The sequence below is a fragment of the Bos grunniens genome, chromosome 12 (assembly GCF_055505025.1).
Source record: "Bos grunniens cultivar Pamir isolate PY7600 chromosome 12, Bosgru_T2T1.0, whole genome shotgun sequence".
NCBI classification, from domain to species: domain Eukaryota; kingdom Metazoa; phylum Chordata; class Mammalia; order Artiodactyla; family Bovidae; genus Bos; species Bos grunniens.
In genome coordinates, this window is record NC_141176.1 from 43,369,617 (window position 1) to 43,391,392 (window position 21,776).

The window sequence follows — 21,776 nt, forward strand, 5'->3', positions numbered from 1 at the left end:
TTACTTTGCCAACAAAGGTCATGTATGGATGTGAGGGTTGACTGTGAAGAAGGCTGAGTGCTAAAGAATTGATGCTTTTGAACTGTGGTACTGGAGAAGACTCTTGAGAGTCCCTTGGACTGCAAGGAGATCCAACCAATCCATTCTGAAGGAGATCAGCCCTGGGTGTTCTTTGGAAGGAATGATGCTAAAGCTGAAACTCCAGTACTTTGGCCACCTCATGTGAAGAATTGACTCATTGGAAAAGACTGATGCTGGGAGGGATTGGGGGCAGGAGGAGAAGGGGACGGTAGAGGATGAGGTGGCTGGATGGCATCACTGACTTGATGGACATGAGTCTGAGTGAACTCCGGCAGTTGGTGATGGACAGGGAGGCCTGGTGTGCTGCGATTCATGGGGTGGCAAAGAGTCGGACATGACTGAGCGACTGATCTGATCTGATCTGATGCTATTATAAAAACTTTTAAAGGTCTTGCTTAGTATAAACCTTGATATATTATAAACACAATACATTTTGTCAATTATTATTAATGCTGATAAATAAAGGGAGAAACAGGTATAAGATAACTTAAAATACCCAAGTTTTGTGTATTGAATTTTCCCTTGGATTGAATGATTTGAGGAAACTAACAGGACTCATATGTTTTTCTGAAAGAACCTGCCCAAGAATGTCCCTTTCCAGAGATGTATCAGTGGGGAAGAACTTTGTTAAGAATTGTGAAAGGGCTGAATTTTTTACTTTTCTTTCAAGCTAACGAGTTAGCCTTCAGTAGTTTCCTAGATGCAGGCAGATAAAATCTCCTTAGTCAATAAGGGATTTTTATATCATGACAAGCAGACAGAATGAGATTAAGGATCACCAGTTTCTTGTGTCCCTATGTTCTTTGGAAGAAATATAGAAGGAGACCCCAGAATATGGAAGACACATAAAAAGTTTGTGTCACAACTGAGAACACCAAAGTCTAGGAAACTCCAGTGTGTTCCAGGGGACTTCTAGGAAACATGCCCAAACTGGCCTGATGAAAACATTTCCTTTATTATGCTGGATATTCAAGTCTGTTCTTTGACCTAGAGGGAAACTCTATATTTTAACAGCTTCTTGCTATGTAAGTATTCTTAAAAAAATAGTTCAGAACAAAAACTGATGCAAAAATTTGTAGAAACATTTTGCAGAACTGGTTTCCAACAGATGTGAGACATCTACAAGATCTTACATAAACTTATGTTAACATGGCCAATGACAGTTATTGTACCTTGTCATGATAGACCAGAAACAACTAAGTATAAATGTAACTGAATATTTAATATGCATGCTTCATTAGCTCAGTATGTTGACTGTATCAAACCATCCATTTCATGCCGTTGGATGAGAGGAGACAGAAGGAACAAAGCAAGAATAGCACAGTAATTTACCAACAACCTCCCGTGTCCCACAAGTTCACACACATACACAAGCATGCACACACACTCTTGATATATGGAATGAAGTAGTCAGATGTTATACTTCAGATAAAGAGAATGTATAACAAGATTTGAAAAAAGTCAGAAATTAAGGTTTGATTTTTATTTTGGACTAAATCTTAGAATAAACAGGTTATACATATATGACCTCAAATATATTATTTGATATTAACTGTGAGCTTTCTCATTGAAAAATGGAGTTAATATTAACACCAAGACTAAAAAGACACTGTAAGAATTATTTAAAAAACATATTTACAGCATATTGTTGTGATTGTTGAAAGCAATTAGAGTGGAACTATTCAGTAAATGAAATTATTATTTTTGTCAATTAGATGATGATTACATTTATTTAACACATCTAAGGGTTTTTTGCTAGGCAATTTAATACCACTTTTGACACTGGAAGCAGAATAGACTGAATTTAAAACTAACATGAAATAAATTTTGTTGTTAACAATGTTTCTTCAAATGTTTAATCTAATAAGACTTACATAATGAAGTAAAGTAAATAGTAGAAAAGTTTGTACTACATATGGGGAGAGGGAAGGAATCAGTTGACATTGCCTAGAAACAAACTGTCCTATAATTTTAAATGAATAATGAAAATTTCACAAGACTAAAGTGAAGATGCACATGTTAAAATGTTGAAGATACAGTCTGCTCCTGTTCTAGACTTCAAAGTTGAACACCTTCATGAAACTCCGTGTTCTGAAATTCAGATTTATTCTTATGAAATTAGAATGCCATCATGCTAATTGAAAAAAATTGTGCTGAGATTTATGTCAAATATTGTCATTTTCATTTGGATATACACTGATTTGAAGCTTACAAAACACACACACACACACACACACACAAAATGGATCCATGAGAGCATTATAATCCAGAAAAGAAAATTGTTCTAAAAGGATGAATGCATAAGGAAGATATGCATTATATTTAGGTATAATCAGAGCCAAAGCATGAATGTACTGTTATTGCTACAGGTCATACTATATGACAAAAAAGCTATATTTTCTATTATGAGGTCCTTTAGATTGTAAGAAAAAAGTGACTCAATAGATGTTTAGGAAGAGAATAAGGTGTTTAGAGAGAGTACAGTACTTTAACTTAATTGATGTTAGTTTCGATGTCCTCTAGCCAAAGACCATCAGGAACAAGACCGTAGTTGAATAAAATTGAGTTCAACTTTTTGCAACAAGGTGGAAAGCATAAGTACATACAGATAGGCAATAAGTACAATAAACATTCTTAATAAGAGAAAGAGATTATTATATTGGGTTTTAAAAATGTAGTTATGCAGATTTACCAATGACTAAACTTATAACTGAGCAGGACACATTGGGGCCTTCTAATGACAGATCCCTTTGTGTCCTCTGCCTGTGTCCTATTTGTAGAAAAGCCTTAGTCTTCCAGGCCCCTTCTGAGTCACAAAAGGCTGGTTCAAGAATTAATGATTAAAAAATGTACTAACAAAAAATAGCATTGGAGCAGGAGAACTGGTAACAATTTAAATAATAGGTCAGCCATATAGCAGTCACAGATCTTAGTTCCTCTTTGAAGGCTGTAGATGACAGTGTCTGATGCATATTCCCGACTTGACTGGAGATACTAAAACCCTATCAGATGGAAGAAGCTAACTGCATGATTTCTATAAGCACAGAGCCCCCAGATGAGCAAGTGTCTGAGGACTGATGATGTTAATCCCTGTGACACCACCCTTTTACCTCACCACCAACCGGAGAATTGTACATGAACTGATCTCACTCTCCGCAATTCCTCTCCCTCATCTTGCCTTTAAAAAACTCTTCTCTGAAATCCTTTAGGGAATTTGGGTCTTTTCAGCATTAGTTGCCATGCTCCTTGCTTTGCACTTGCAATAAATGCCTCACTTTCCTTCACCATAACCCAGTATCAGTAGTCAGCTTCAAGTGTAGGTTGGGTAACAGGAGGATCACAGAGTCTTAAAAACTAGAAGGAAAAATACATCAGTGTCTCTTTTGCTGTCTTATATACAGGTACGGGGAGGGAGGAGGGTTCAGGACTGGGAATATGTGTATACCTGTGGCAGATTCATGTTGATATATGGCAAAACCAATACAATATTGTAAAGTTAAAAAATTAAAAAAAAAAAAAAACTAGAAGGAGAAATAAAAAAGTTAGCTGCATCACTGTTTCTAATAAGTAAAAATGAAGAAACTAAAAATAAATTAAAACATATTTATATGACATAGTACTAAGTGTAGCTATAAATGGACAATGTATTCACATAGTAATATGAGTGTAAATTAGTACCAACCTAGTTATGATTGAGAATGGAATGAACAAATCCTGGAAAATTGCTCATGCAAACTTCAAAAACATATATGAAAAGCTAAGTAAGAATTATACAAACATTAACATGTTTGTATATGTTAATTATACAAACATTAACATGTTACTAAGTAACATGTCTTACTTAATTTTTTATACATACATGGAGCTATTCACAGACTGAAAAATCATGCATCTTCAAATGAAGATTATCATTGACCCAGTCCTCTTCTCCTATGGGACAGATTTTTTTTTTTAAGTCAAAATCTATTCTTTGTACTGAATTAGTAATTCTTAACAACATGATCCACGGAGTGCTAATGCATTGTCAAATACTTGGTGCTTAAACAATGCTGTTCGTATTCAAAGTATGAAGACATTCTTTCTGAATGATAAACTTGACAATTTATCCTGACAACTGTCACTAACACCACTGTTTATGTGCAAATCTTCCAATTACTGCTTAAATAAGTTTTAAAAATAAAGAAAGAACAATATTAACTCTTTTCCCTTAATAGGCTCACTTGATTGCATTGGTTCAAATAAAGATGTAAAATTTGAACAGAAAATTTTGTCATCTGGGGGTTAGTCACTCTTAGGAGAAAAGAAGTTACAAATTAAGAAGCCTGGACGACCCAATATAAAAATAAAAAATGGAGAAAATGTACACTACTTGCTTCTGTTTCCCATGCTTAACTGATTTTGAGATCATCAGGGTATTGTTGCTAGGAGATTGCAGACATCTATTGCTGGTGATTTCTGTGTTATCCCCCACAAAAGAACCATTCAAGTGTGTTTTATTTCCCACTGTTATTTTTTCAATCCCCAAACACCCTACTCAAAGTTAACATCCAATATCAGGAAAAAGCTTGCTTTTACCATCTTTGGACTTTTTCATTAATCTTAGAAAAGTCATTTTAAACCACTGACCTCATTAGAAAGATAGATGATAGAAGGATAGGTGTACAGATAGATAAATAGAATGTAAAGTTTCAATTTTTAAGAAATTTTCATATTATTGTAAAACCAGTTGCTGTTAAAAAGTTACTTTCTTGAATTTGTTGATAAATCATATGTTGCCTTACATTAATTTCATAATATTTCCCATAAAACGAATTGAAATATAATGTCCATAAATTGTTAGATTAAAATAAAAGATTTAAATAAAGGAGAAAAAAATAAAATGAGATCTAAGTAAGTATAATTTTAATATCACTTATACCTGTAAAGCGGAGAAGGCAATGGCACCCCACTCCAGTACTCTTGCCTGGAAAAGCCCATGGACGGAGGAGCCTGGTGGGCTGTAGTCCACGGGGTCGCTGAGAGTAGGACAGGACTGAGCGACTTCACTTTCACTTTTCACTTTCATGCATTGGAGAAGGAAATGACAACCCACTCTAGTGTTCTTGCCTGGAGAATCCCAGGGATGTTGGGGCCTGGTGGACTGCCATCTATGGGGTCGCACAGAGTCGGACACAACTGAAACGACTTAGCAGCAGCGGCAGCAGAGTACCTGTAAAGAGTGCCTTATTTAAAAGAAAAATAGTCACTTATTCTTTATTATCCTCTGGTAATATTGTGTGTGTACATATGTGTTTGTATACTAAATAATGAATTAATGTTACATATTCTGTAGTGCATCATCAAGCAGAGGCTAATAATTTTAAAAATTAGAAAACACTAATTTTAAAAGTTGAATTGAATATCTCTGATATGTTATATGAACTACTTGCTATTTATATATGTTACCAGTTAAAATCTGGATTACTTTGCCTTCTTGACAAGCAGTAAGATTGACATCAGAAAGAATAAAAACAAGTTTGTAAAAGTAAAACCCTATCAGTGTTAAATAAGATGTTTAATTTCCTAGTTTCATGATGCACATCTGAGCTTTTCAATCCATTTTCAAATATGGAAGAGATTGACTTACTCATCAGTGACCAATCCATATCACAGGGCTTATTTTGAGGATCTTGGATAATTCTTTCTACCTTGGCACCAGTTCTGATGTTGGAACTGTTCTGTGAAATCTGATATTGATATGTTTAGTTGTTGACACTGCTATTGAGATCCAGACAAAATGTAGACTTGAAAGTCAAGAGGGCAAAAAATTGCAAATAGAAAGAAGTTATCATTTACTAACAACATGGCAGAACTTTTTTCTTCCTACTAATTTAGGCAAGGCCATATTTTTCACAGTTATCAGTGCAGAAGAGTTCAAATATGTGGCTTAACCATAATAAATATGAAAATCTCAGGTTCATTAAAATTTAAAAATTAAAAGCTTTTTTATTAATCAGGCTTAAAGATTATTTTGGTATTCATAATCTCCCTTTCATTCCCATTTCCATACCAAAAAGACTTTTTATACAGTTGGCCATTCTAGGTACATGCTCTTCAGCAAAACAGATAAGCTTTTTTTCTGTCAAAACATTTAATTATAAAGTTGTTCCTGTTAGTTAAGAAGTAAATCATTTAAAAGGTAAAAAGATTAAATGTAATCTTGAAGGAAAAATGCTTACAGATAAAAAGAAGAAAAGCTTGTAGTCAAATAAAGAAAGTAATTTGTCATTTCAAGATAGTTAATGAGCTTCAGATACTCTTTGATGATGAGAAGGAGTATGATATACACACAAAAAAAGCTTTAATGAAGTATAAAATTATAAAAGATAATGAAGTTCTTTTTTTAGAATATGCAATTAGTAACTGTTGGATATTTTATTTCTTAAATATATTGACAACACTGCATACATGTAAAACCATTTCAAAGGAGAGGAAGGAGAGAGTTATAAGTTCTAATTCAAGATGATCAAAATTAAACTTTTTTTTTTCCCACCTCAATTTTCCTTTCTGAAAGATGACAGGGGGGTGGGGAAAATCTATGTGCAGCACACAGGGCTTGGGAAGGCTTGTATTAAGCTGCTTGGATAGTAATAGTATAAAAATTAACTGAGGAGTTTTATTTAATCAAAAGGTGAAGGTGTCTTATGGATTACTCTGAAAAGCAAATTTATGAATACATGAACAGAAAGTTGAATAGACTGACAATTTGGAAAATAAGAATCTGTAGAATGTTATGTAACTATTTAAAATTACATAATACCAGAAACAAAGAAAGAAACAATAAATGCTTTGCCAGTAAATATGTCAAAGTTAAGTTAACCTTCAAGTACCAAAACATTGTCTTTCCAAACACTTCTAATGCATGATTATTTTTCATGTTCCATATTAAACATAGATAATGAAATAACTTGTACAATTGTAAAAATGCATATATAAAATTATACTGCCTGCAGATATATACATAAAGATGTTGTTTGCAGTACTGTCTTCAAAGAAACAACATGTAGATGACTGAAATGTTCAACCATAAAAATAGTTTAAATGCAAGTTATTTCTCAAAAAAGTCACATGCACCTATTAAAAAAGTAGATATATATCTTACATCAAGAAGGATATTAGTCACCTACCAACTGAAAAATTAGGTGTTAAACAATGCATGTACTCTGGCATTGTTTACAATACAGATGTGTATTGGCTTAGTTGTACATTTCTTGGAGCAAATCATCTGCTAAGATTATGTACTAACAGGATAACATTGGTTTGGAGATATGCTTTGAGAATTAAGCAGGATTTTTACTATTAGACATAGTGCTATGATGTTTAAAATATTTCAAAGAAAAAACATACAGATAAGAAAAAAAATAAAATAAGACATTCACTGGTAAGTTATTAATATTTTATTCCCCCTGCTTTTGAAAAGATGTCAAGAACAATTTCTTAGCTAGAATTTTGACTCTCCTTTTCAATTAATTGTATTGAAAATTATTCTTTTAGTAAACACTATTCTTATATGTTCAAGAATCTAAATGACCATAATTATACTTATAACTTATATAATCAATTTTCCTGGAGAACAGCATTAGATAATTACCTTTATTAATGATCTATAATGTGAGTGGGCCTAATCCAATCAATTGAAGGTCTTAAGAGAAAAGCTGGGCCCTCTGAAGAGGAAAGAATTATCGTCCAGCCTGCCTTCAGACTCAAAAATTTAACATCAAATTCTGCCTGAAATTTCAGACTGTTGGCCCACTGTACTCGTTTTTGGCTCTCTCTCTCTTTTTTTCTCAGTTGCTACAGTCATGTACATATCTTTGCATCTCTATAGACGGTAGCCTGCCAGTCTCCTCTGGTCATGATTCTCCAGGCAAGAATACTGGAGTGGGCTGCCATTTCCTTCTCCGGGGAATCTGCTTGACAGGAATGGAACTTGCATCTCCTGTACCTCCTGCATTGCAGATTTTTTACCCACTGAACCACCCGGGATTTGTATACGTCAATTCCTTATAATAAATATCATTTTTCTATGCATAAACATAGAATTGATTCAGCTTCTCTTCAAACCTCTGACTAATATAGCAACTAAAAAATGCAAAAATTATTAAAGCCCAAGTGAATTGCAGTGGTTTTAAATTCAAATATGGATACATTGAGCAGAGGTGCCAAGAATACACAGAAGAACAATGTAAAAAAGAACTTCATAGCAACTATGGTGTGATCACTCACCTAAAGCCAGACATCCTGGAATGCAAAGTCAAGTGGGCCTTAGAAAGCATAACTACAAACAAAACTAGTGGAGGTGATGGAATTCAAGTTGAACTATTTCAAATACTAAAAGATGATACAGTTTAAGGGCTACCCTCAATATGTCCGAAAATTTGGAAAAAAATCAGCAGGGTCCACAGGACTGGAAAAGGTCAGTTTCCATTTCAATCCCAAAGAAAGGCAATGCAAAAGAATGTTTGAACTACTGAGCATTGCATTCATCGACTTTATCTTTCTGGGCTTCAAAATCACTGCAGATGGTGATTGCAGCCATGAAATTAAAAAACACTTACTCCTTGGAAGAAAAGTTATGACCAACCTAGACAGCATATTGAAAAGCAGAGACATTACTTTGTCAACAAAGGTCCATTTAGTCAAGGCTATGGTTTTTCCAGTGGTCATGTATGGATGTGAGAGTTGGACTATAAAGAAAGCTGAGTGCTGAATAATTGATGCTTTTGAAGTGTGATGTTGGAGAAGACTCTTGAGAGTCCCTTGGACTGCAAGGAGATCCAACCAGTCTATCCTAAAGGAAATCAGTCCTGAATATTCATTGGAAGGACTGATGCTGAAGCTGAAACTCCAATACTTTGACCACCTGATCTGAAGAACTGACTCATTAGAAAAGACCCTGATGCTGGGAAAGATTGAGGGCAGTAGGAGAAGGGGATGACAGAGGATGAGATGGTTGGATGGCATCACAGACTCAATGGACATGGGTTTGGGTGAACTCCAGGATTTGGTGATGGACAGGGAGGCCTGGCCTGCTGTGGTTCATGGGGTTGCAAACAGTCGTACACAACTGAGCTACTGAACTGAACTGAACTACACACTAGCAAAGTAATGCTCAAAATCCTCCAAGCCAGGCTACAACAGCATGTGAACCATGAACTTCCAGATGTTCAAGCTGGATTTAGAAAAGGCAGAGGAACAAGAGATCAACATTGCCAACATCCACTGAATCATCAAAAAAACAAGAGAATTCCAAAAACAAATCTACTTTTTCATTATTGACTAAAACAAAGCCTTTTACTGTGTGGATCAGAACAAACTGTGGAAAATTCTGAAAGAGATGGGATTACCAGACCACCATCTCCACTATGGTTGGGCTTCCCTGGTGACTCAGATGGTAAAGCAGCTGCCTGCGTGGTGGGAGAGCTGGGTTCAATCCCTGCATCAGGAAGATCCCCTGGAGAAGGAAATGGCAACCCACCTCAGTACTCTTGCCTGGAAAATTGCATGAATGGAGGAGTCTGTCAGGCTACAGTCTACGGGGCCACCAAGAATCGGACACGACTGAGTGATTTCACTTTCTTTCTTTCTTTACCTGCCTACTGAGAAGGCTGTAGGCAGGTCAAAAAGTGACAGTTAAAACTAGTCATAGGAAAATAGCCTGGTTCCAAATTGGGAAAGGAGTGCATCGAGGTTGTATACTGTCACTCTGCTTATTTAATTTATATGCAGAATATATCATGTGAAATGCTGGCCTGCATGAAGCATAAGCTTCAAGATTGCTGGGAGAAATATCAACAACTTCAGATATGCAGATGACACCACTTTATGGCAGAATGTGAAGAAGAATTAAAGAAGCTCTTGATGAAAGTGAAAGAGGAGAATCAAAATGTTGCCTTAAAACTAAACATTGAAAAAAACTAAGATCAAGGCATATGGTCCCATCACTTCATGGCAAATAGATGGAGAAACAATGGAAACAATGAGAGAATTTTTACGGGGACTCCAAAATCACTGCAGATGGTGACTGCAGCCATAAAATTAAAAGACACTTGCTCCTTGGAAGAAAAGTTATGAACAACCTAGACAGCATATTAAAAAGCAGAGACATTACTTTCCCAACAAAGGTCTAGTCAAAGCTATGGTTTTTCCATTAGTCATGTATAGATGTGAGAATTGGACTGTAAAGAAAGTTGAGTGCCAAAGAATCAATGCTTTTGAACTGTGGTGTTGGAGAAGACTCTTGAACATCCCTTAGACTGCGAGGAGATCCAACCAGTCCATCCTAAAGGAAATAAATCCTGAATATTCCTTGGAAGGACTAATGTTGAAGCTGAAACTTCATTACTTTGGCCACCTGATGTGAAGAACTGACTCATTGGTAAATACCCTGATGCTGGGAAAGATTGAAGGTGGGGGGAGAAGGGGACAACAGAGGATAAGATAGTTGGATGGCATCACCAATTCAATGGACATGAGTTTGAGTAGGTTCCAGGAGTTGGTGATGGACAGGGAAGCCTGGCATGCTGCAGTCCATGGGGTTGCAAAGATTTGGACATGACTGAGTGACTGAACTAAACTGACTGATGGATGTAGCAAATGGGTGAAAATAGGAAATCACATGGTTATAAAATATTAAGTGCTGGTGGGAATGATGGTGAACTTGAGACTCCGTGTCTGTTGAAAGAAGTTTAAATTAAAATATTTTAAACAGTGCACCCCAATCAAAATGACTATTTCAGCATGTAGAATACCACTGTGACTTAGTTCGAAGAACTGACAGAAGGGAAAGAATCGTGGCTTTAATTAATTAGATAAAATTTCACATGGATAAAGGGATTTTGAATATTCCTTCACCAAGTTTGATTTAATGCTTCCTACAACGTAACTAAATTTTGGACAAGATTCTTCCTCGCTCTAGGCTCCCTACATTCCTTTAGTTAAAACTTTTGCTTTAGAAAACCTATACTTGTAAATTATTTCTCTGATCCTTTGAGATATAAATAACTTTAAAATCTTCTTGCTAGTCTACAAAGTAAAAATGTCTTTCTTTATAAGCCTGACTTTGGCAGGCTAACTTCAGATTGTAAAACTACCTCCTGATATGAAGACATGAGCAAGTTTACTTTTCATTTTGATAATGACAATTAGGAAACATAAAATAACCTAAAAATTTCCTAACTTCAGGTCTTAAAAACTCTCCAGCTTTTTGTTTCAGTGGAATTGAGCTCAAACTGAATTCTGACCTCTTTTATTTCAGTGACCTTGAAGAAAGACTCCTCATCTATGTAAATTATCCAGTGTAATTTTTGCATTGATTTTGTTTTCATATTTTCATTTCAGTTAACTTATAGCTACAAATAGATAAAGACACTTGAAACTGTGTATTTTTTCTAAGAAAATAGAAAAAATAACCCAGTTCAGTAGTGTGTGTATTCCTTATGAATTTTTTTTACTCTTTTTTCCTTCTAAGTCATCAGTAAGCCAACATTATAAATAAATAATTCAAAATAAAATAAACAAAATAAGAGACATGATTTCAACATAAAGAAGCTTTGTTTATAGAAGATTTATAAGTCACAGACCTATGGTTGTGTAGCTCATTTGTATTTATCTTTAAATCATTGAAATTGTAGATATTCCCTTATTTTTCCAATTAAATTAGAGCCAAATGATCATTTAGCAACTGATACATATCATGTTTATATATCTCATAATCAGATGAAAATTTATTCCACTTTATAGATATATAAGTACACAGATAAAAGTGTATATGTGTGTGTGTGTGTATAAGTGTGTGTATTTTTGTTATCATTGTTCAGTCACCCAGTCATGTCCAACACTTTGTAACCCCAAGGACTGTAGAACTCCAGGGCTCTCTGTCTCTCATCATCTCCCAAAGCTTGCCCAAGTTCATGCCATTGCATCTGTGATAACATCCAGCCATTTCATCCTCTGACAGCCTCTTCTCCTTCTGCCCTCAATCATTCCCAGCATCAGGAACTTTTGTGTTTTTTTTTGTCTTTTTATTTTAAATTTTATTTTATTTTTAAACTTTACAATATTGTATTAGTTTTGCCAAATATCGAAATGAATCCGCCACAGGTATACATGTGTTCCCCATCCTGAACCCTCCTCCCTCCTCCCTCCCCATACCCTCCCTCTGGGTCGTCCCAGTGCACCAGCCCCAAGCATCCAGTATCGTGCATCGAACCTGGACTGGCGACTCGTTTCATACATGATATTATACATGTTTCAATGCCATTCTCCCAAATATCCCCACCCTCTCCCTCTCCCACGGAGTCCATAAGACTGATCTATACATCAGTGTCTCTTTTGCTGTCTCGTACACAGGGTTATTGTTACCATCTTTCTAAATTCCATATATATGCGTTAGTATATTGTATTGGTGTTTTTCTTTCTGGCTTACTTCACTCTGTATAATAGGTTCCAGTTTCATCCATCTCATTAGAACTGATTCAAATGTATTCTTTTTAATGGCTGAGTAATACTCCATTGTGTATATGTACCAGGGCTTTCTTATCCATTCATCTGCTGATGGGCATCTAGGTTGCTTCCATGTCCTGGCTATTATAAATATCAGGAACTTTTCAAATGAGTCAGTTGTTTGCATCACATGACCAAAATACTGGAGTTTCAGTGTCATCCTTCTAATGAGTATTCAGGGTTGATTTCCCTTAACATTGACTGGTTTGATCTCCTTCCTTTCCAAGGGACTCTCAAGAGTCTTCTCCAGCACCATAGTTCGAAGGCATTGATTCCTTGGTGCTCCGCTTTCTTTGAGGTCCAGCTCTCACATCTGTAGGTGACACTGGGAAGACCATAGCCTTCACTATGTGGACCTTTGTCAGCAGAGTAAAGTCTCTGCTTTGTGTCCAGTAGTGTCTTTATATATGTAGAGACAGAGAGAGAGAAGTAGAAACATTAAATTGAAAAGAAAATCTCAATGAAAAAAATAAAATTCCCTCACTAAATCACCAAATATCTTACCAACTCTACATCCTAACAAATAATTCTTTGGAAGAAATAAAGCACTTCAGGTTTTTCCTTTTTTTTTTTTTTTTCCTATATCATTAGTGAGCAAGAATAAGAATATGACTTTTAACCACTGACTTTTTTTTTTTCATTCAAAAGTTTCTAACTACTAAATTACAACAGGAATCTAATGATATCACTCTCACATTTTAATCAACAGAAATACTGAAATATTTAAATTTATAACACCTATGATATATATATATATTTGCATGTACATTTTCTCTTTTCAGTTAATAGACATCATTGCATTATTTTCATTATATTAGCATGATGTCTGGCATTAAAACATTTTAATAATAAGGAAAAATATTTATTTTGAAAACCCAAGTCCTAATAACCATTATTTAGGAATAAAAGAAAGTTGTTTTATAGAAATATAAAGTGAAAAATCATGTATAAGTTGTTAGAATAGCATTTTCAGAATTCACAATGAGTTTTCCTCAGATGAAAAGCAGAGATACAGAAACTATTGCCAACTTCCATCTCTGCCACACAAATTTCTTAAAGGAAATAGAAGAGTCACCAGATAGCTGAGCAGTTTAGCAAGATTGATGTCCATATTTTCAGACCTTGGTAAAAAGCAGAAGTGAAATATTTGGTGACTCAGCATACTGTTAACATATATCTTTCATGATTGGAATGATAGAAACTACTGTGAAGGAAAACTATATTCAAAATTAACAAAGTATCACTGGATGCCTTTAGAGTAAAAAAAAAAAAAAAACCAAGAATAAGAAGAGCAATATTAGCCACTGGCAATACTGAATAATTTATTTCCTAGTTTATTGTTGAACTTAAATTCTGGAACCAAATGCAAAGTACAGGACAGGTGAGTTATGAATTTCTAATAGTCTAAGTGAATAAGACCCAGAGTTTAAGTTGACTACTCGTGGAATATACATCAATAGCATGGCAGTTCTGTCAGAAAGGCAATTTTGACTTAGGGAGAATTAAAACAATGGCAGTGTCCATATTAGAGAATCCTTCCTAGCTGTCAACCCTGCTCAGATAACACTGACTCTAGCTGGATCAGCTCTGTGAACCACAAGTTACACAGAAAATCCATACAATCAAACATACTCAATTGAGTAAGGTACATTTATTTTTAATGTTTGGCTAAAGGGAAAGAAGGATTTTTTTTCTTTAAAGAGTACTATCTTCAGTTATTGAAAATTTTTCTCAAAATTAAGAATGGTTTATAAACTAAATGCTCTCATATTCTCTCAAATGCATATCTTGAAAGACTAACCCTTGATACTATGGTGTTAGTAGGTAGGCCTCTGAGCTATAAATAAGTCACAAAGGTGGAGGCCCCATGAATGAGATTAGCGCCTTTATGAGACTGGAGAGCTTGATTCACTCTCTGTTCTTTTCTACGTGCAGATAAAACATAAAATGGCCATCTGCAAACAAGGAAGCCACATATAAGATCTGCTATCACCTTGAACTTGGAATTCCAAGTATCCAGGAGTATGAGCAATAAATGGTTTTTGTTTAAGTTACCTAGTCTGTGGTATTACGTTAGAACAGTACAAGCAAACTAATGCCAATTCCACTTGTTCATTTTTCTAATAACTCAGCAAAATCCATTGAGTGTTGAATTTCTACCACACACTGAGCTGGACCCAGAGGGATGGTATGGGAAGGGAGGAGGGAAAGGGGTTCAGGATGGGGAACATGTGTATACCTGTGGCGGATTCATGTTGATGTATGGCAAAGCCAATACAATATTGTAAAATAATTAACCTCCAATTAAAATAAATAAATTTATATTAAAATAAAATAAAATCCTTTCAACCTAAAAAAAACAAAACACAGATTTACAGGGAGATAATAAAATATGGATAATGTATGTAAAGACACTTTAGTCTTTCAAAGATGAGGGGTTAATACATTGACTGTAATACAACCAACTGGAATTAGTGCGATGAAAGGAGAGCAAAGAGTATTCTATAAAAGGGTCACCTAAACTAGCCAGTAATCAAAGAAACCACATCAAAGAGTGCATAAACACTGAAGGATGTGGGGATGTTAGAAAATTATGGTAATAAGAGAAACACATTTGGATCCAAGGACAAGAAAAAAAATATATATATGTATATTAAGACTTGGAGTTGGTGAAAGAGGTAGTATTCTAGAGAATTTCAAAATAATTGTTCAGGGATAAATTATAGAGTCTCTGAGGGGGTATGGCAAAATTTGTTGCAAATAACAAGGAAAAAACTCCAATGATGGTTGGTCTTGTAAGACATGTGTAAGATTTGGAGCTCATCCTAAAGGTCAAAGACAACAAATGGCAAGATAAGAAAAGAAAAAGAAAATTGTTTTTTTCAGATGAGTGTCCTAGATGAAAAAGAAGAAGAGGAACAACAATGATGAATTATAACAGTTAAAAGCTATAAAATTTTTCAGAGGAGATGAGAACTACCTGAAGGACAGAAAAATCTGCAGTGATGAGGGTCTAAGTATACAGTCAAGAGAGATTGTGGAGCTGGAATCTGAGTGATGGGTCAGAAGGGGGGGGGCAATAGGAAAAGGGAATACAGCAAGGTTATCTGAAACAAATTGCTCTGCCCAGCAGGCTTCGTTCAGCTAAAACTATTAATTAATATGAAGAAATAGGAGAACAGATATTTCTGGGGTGCAACTAGAAGCCTGTTGCTTGGGATCCTTATATAGCAAAGCAAAAATTCTCATCTAGTCTTCCAATTAGAGCTTTTGGCAAGACATTTTTGGGGAAGATCCCCTGGAGGATGGCATGGCAATCCACTCCAGTATTCTTCTCTGGAGAATCCCAAAGGGCAGAGGAACTTGGTAGTCCATGGGGTTGGCAAAGAATCAGACACCACTGAAGCAACTTAGCAAACACATATAACTGGTATACTTTTGATAACAGCAGTTCAGTTCTTCCACTTAGTCGTGTGCAGCTCTTTGTGATCCCATGGACTGCAGCATGCCAGGCTTCCCTGTCCATCACCAGCTCCTGGAGCCTACTCAAACTCATGTCCATTGAGTTGGTGATTCCATCTAACCATCTCATCATTTGTCATCCCCTTCTCCTCCCACCTTCAATCTTTCCCAGCATCAGGGTCTTTTCAAATCAGTCAGTTCTTCACATCAGGTGGTCGAAGTACTGGAGTTTGAGCTTCGGCAACTGAATATTTAGGACTGACTTCCTTTAGGATGACTGGTTGGATTTCCTTGTAGTCCAAGGGACTCGCAAGAGTCTTCTCCAACACCACAGTTCAAAAGTATCAATTCTTTGGCACTTAGCTTTCTTTATAGTCCAACTCTCACATCCATACACGACCACTGGAAAAAACATAGCTTTGACTAGACAGATCTTTGTTGGCAAAGTAATGTCTCTGTTTTTTACCATGCTGTCTAGATTGGTCATAACTTTCTTCCAAGGAGAAAGCGTCTTTTAATTTCATGGCTGCCATCACCATCTGCAGTGATTTTGGAGCCCCTCAAAATAAAGTCTGTCACTGTTTCCATTGTTTCCCCATATATTTGCCATGAAGTGATGGGACCAGATGCCATGTTCTTAGTTTTCTGAATGTTGAGTTTTAAGCCAACTTTTTCACTCTCCTCTTTCACTTTCAAGAGACCCTTTAGTTCTTCGTGTTCTGCCATAAATGTGGTGTCATCTGCATATCTGAGGTTATTGATATTTCTCCTGGCAATCTTGATTCCATCTTGTGCTTCCTCCAGCCCAGCATTTCTCATGTTGTACTCTGTATCTAAGTTAAATAAGCAGGGTGACAATATACAGCCTTGACGTATTCCTTTCCCAATTTGGAACCAGCCTGTTGTTCCATCTCCTGTTCTAACTGTTATAAGTAAATGGTAATAGAATCCATGGAAGTAGAAGAGTTCTGATTAGTTCACACAGAGAAAAATCACATGATATAATCGTAAGATCTGTAGGCTTGCATTTTATTCCAAGCCTTGGTATTTGATAGTGTTGAGCCTTGTGAAAAATCAATAAATCTTTACAGAAATAATTTAAATGATATGAAGTAAAGATAGTTTTTCAGGATTCTCACTTCAAAGGAATGTTGAATAGGTTAAATGATGTATCATCTGTACAGTGTTTAGCCACTCCAAAGCATTTTACTAGTTTCATCTAGTGTTATCAATACCTGAATTTAAATATAAATTTAAATATGTATATTAAATATATATATATCTAAAAGATATAAGATTAAGTGAGAGGTTATATGATGTTTTCAAGGAATGTTACAGAAGTATTACTGAATTAGACTGAAGGATAGGCAAGCTGTGTTGGTTGCAAATAATTTCATTGATTTTGTTTTTTATGTTACATGCTACATGTCAATGGCTTTTAATGAAGACAAGAGAGGACATAGCTTGCCTAATAATATTTTGATATTATAAATATTTCTGGATGATTGTATCCAAAAGGTCTGAGGAAAGAACTTGAAATATTTATTTTAGGGTAAAAAAAATATTCTACATATTTTTATACTTTGTGTAAAAGTCATTGCTATTAAGTTTCTCAGTAGTCAGAATATGAAAAAAAATAATATCACTATCTATAAAATATCTTCTTGTCTGAGGAGCTATCTTTTGATAAATACAATGTCTAGTTCTGTACAAAGTGTCAGTATCCATTAATCTCTTATTAAATGACTAGTTTATCTAAAGAAATAAACTTTGCAATGTTTCATATGGAGAAAGAGATAATCATTAAAATCAAAATAAAGATTCCTCTGTTCTTCACATTTTAGAGTAAATGACTAGTATACAATTGATTTATCCAAAGAATGTATTTAAAATTTTGATTTCTACTTCATGAAAAAGCACCTTATTTCTTAAGTCATTTTATTTCAGGGACTAAGTTAGCTCATGATAATGAGGTACTTGGAAAGGATATAAACTTTTCAAATGAAGATAACTCAAGATAACTTTTTTTTATATATGGAAAAAGAAAATATGGAAATATGTAACTCTAAGTGACTGATTATGAGCTTGCCAAAAGTGACAGGGAATTTCATTTAAAAATTTTATGTCATTGTATATATTTTCATTGTATGTTCTTATGTCAACTTTGCCCTCACTTATTCAATATAATTCTTTCTACCATCTTATGGACTCCTAATAGGAATAAAAGTGAGAAGAATTAACTGAAATACATATAAAACTTATCAAGGACTAGAAAATTTGGGACTTATCAAGGACTGAGAAATTTGAAATCTTCAAATCAGTTTTTTAAATCACTCTCTTAATATGAGTTCCCGCTGGAGTTTTAGGAAAACAGTCTTTACTTAACATAATACTTACTCTGAAATTTTATTTTTTTCTGAGAATAAAAAATGCTAATTGAAGTAGATTAATCAAACACATAACTCTTCACTTCAGTTCAGTTCAGTTCAGTCGCTCAATCATGTCCGACTCTTTGTGACCCCATGAATCACAGCACACCAGGCCTCCCTGTCCATCACCAACTCCCGAAGTTCACTCAAACTCTCGTCCATCGAGTCAGTGATGCCATCCAGCCATCTCATCCTCTGTTGTCCCCTTTTCCTCCTGCCCCCAATCCCTCCCAGCATCAGAGTCTTTTCCAATGAGTCAAGTCTTTGCATGAGGTGGCCAAAGTACTGGAGTTTCAGCTTTAGCATCATTCCTTCCAAAGAACACCCAGGGCTGATCTCCTTTAGAATAGACTGGTTGGATCTCCTTGCAGTTCAAGGGATTCTCAAGAGTCTTCTCCAACACCACAGTTCAAAAGCATCAATTCTTTGGCACTCAGCTTTCTTCACAGTCCAACTCTCACATCCATACATGACCACTGGATGTGAGTGAAAAACCATAGAAAACCATAGCCTTGACTAGACAGACCTTTGTTGGCAAAGTAATGTCTCTGCTTTTCAATATGCTATCTAGGTTGGTCATAACTTTCCTTCCAAGGAGTAAGCGTCTTTTAATTTCATGGCTGCAGTCACCATCTGCAGTGACATAACTCTTACGTCACCATAAATCAAGCACCAGGTGTTCAGTGACCAGATATCCATTCAGCTCAGAGATGCTGAGACATTAGATTCATAGAATGGTTGATGGAATAATATACAAATGAGATTAATTATGACACTTAATTTTAAAACATAAAATATAATTTCATATCAGATGATTCCAACATAACAGCATTTACAAGTCTATGGTAATTGTTATAATCTCAAAACATCTGTTTATATAATCATACTATTATATTTTCAAGAAAAGCTTTCCTAACACTTTAATATGTGGAAAAATAATGCCACATCGGAAAATATTTTCTTTAACATAGATTTCCTTTTTAAATATTTTTAAAAATGAGCTTCTCTGGGAAAAACGATACAATTAGGACATTTACAATGCTTGTTATATTGGAAGCATACTTGCATAACATTCTCCTAGAGAAGACATACCAACCATCAAAAGGCAAGCAAGTAAGCAAACAAAAAATATATGTGGGAACAAAAGAAATAGCATCAGTAAGTCCAATAATCTTTATCATGTTTCTTGAGTAACAATCATAATTACAAGGTAGGGTCCTCAGAGTGCTTTGCAGTTTTACCATTTACTGAAAATATACTTTTAATGTGGAGATGATTGGTGTGACACTTTGTGCCTCATATCATTTTTTTTTTTAATTTTATTTTATTTTTAAACTTTACATAATTGTATTAGTTTTGCCAAATATCAAAATGAATCCGCCACAGGCATACATGTGTTCCCCATCCTGAACCCTCCTCCCTCCTCCCTCCCCACACCATCCCTCTGGGTCGTCCCAGTGCACCAGCCCCAAGCATCCAGTATCGCGCGTCAAACCTGGACTGGCAACTCGTTTCTTACATGATATTCTACATGTTTCAATGTCACTCTCCCAAATCTTCCCACCCTCTCCCTCTCCCACAGAGTCCATAAGACTGTTCTATACATCAGTGTCTCTTTTGCTGTCTCGTACACCAGGTTATTGTTACCATCTTTCTAAATTCCATATATATGCGTTAGTATACTGTATTTCTGTTTTTCCTTCTGGCTTACTTCACTCTGTATAATAGGCTCCAGTTTCATCCACCTCATTAGAACTGATTCAAATGTATTCTTTTTAATGGCTGAGTAATACTCCATTGTGTATATGTACCACAGCTTTCTTATCCATTCATCTGCTGATGGACATCTAGGTTGCTTCCATGTCCTGGCTATTATAAACAGTGCTGCGATGAACATTGGGGTACACTTGTCTCTTTCCCTTCTGGTTTCCTCAGTGTGTATGCCCAGCAGTGGGATTGCTGGATCATAAGGCAGTTCTATTTCCAGTTTTTTAAGGAATCTCCACACTGTTCTCCATAGTGGCTGTACTAGTTTGCATTCCCACCAACAGTGTAAGAGGGTTCCCTTTTCTCCACACCCTCTCCAGCACTTATTATTTGTAGACTTTTGGATCGTGGCCATTCTGACTGGTGTGAAATGGTATCTCATAGTGGTTTTGATTTGCATTTCTCTGATAATGAGTGATGTTGAGCATCTTTTCATGTGTTTGTTAGCCATCTGTATGTCTTCTTTGGAGAAATCATTTTTAATTGTAATGAGCTAGTTGATGTGAGAATATAAAGTACAATCAATATGTCACTTTGTTATTCAGAAACCCCAAACAATATAAAATTACAATAATATATTTGGTTTTGTTTTACTTATATGTACCAAGTATAGATTATATCATCTACCATTACCTGTCAGTTAAAATTAATTAACCATATTCATCTTTCATCAACATGGTTATATCTCAGAAATACTTAGCTCAGATGTGATCAACTTGCAAAAAAAAAAAATACAATATGTGTGTCAAAGATAAACTCACATATACATATTGTTTACAAAGCCATACATGCATCATAAAAAATTGTAGGATGCATATCATTTAAAAATAGATGGCAAAGATGCAGAGACATCAAGAAAGCAGTACTGAGAACAGAAAGAGAGTAGAGGTGTTTCAATTGTACATAATATATTATTGCTTTAAAAAAGTATCTAAAGAGAACATTACATAATATTAATTAATAATACAAACATAATCTAATCAGAGTAGTTAGTACATGATTCAAATGTTTCCTTGTTCTATATATTTACTAAAAATTTATGGAATGCAGCAAGTTAAAGTATTTAAATAAGAAAGAATAAGCAAAAAAAGAGAAGGAAAAATAAGAGAAAGCATTAAGTTTAGTAACTGAAATGTACATCATAGAATACTAAACACTTGCAACATAAGGGTCATAAATAAGTTTTCAAGCACTCAAGCTTTGGATTCAGATATTTGCAAGATTCAAGTATTCATAAGATTTTACCAAAACAGATTATAGAAATAGCAAAACAGTACTGGGTACTGACACCAGGCAAAACTCACCCTTCAAAATAAAGTAATAATGAAATTTTAATTTTGAAAATGCATATGATAAACATGAATTAAAACCAATATTTTAATAAGCATTCAAGAACAAAATATTTTCACATTTTTAACAAAAATTATTTACAACTAATTTAATAATTCAAATTCTTTTTTAATAAGTTAAATTTTCTAAAAATGCCTAATCTGA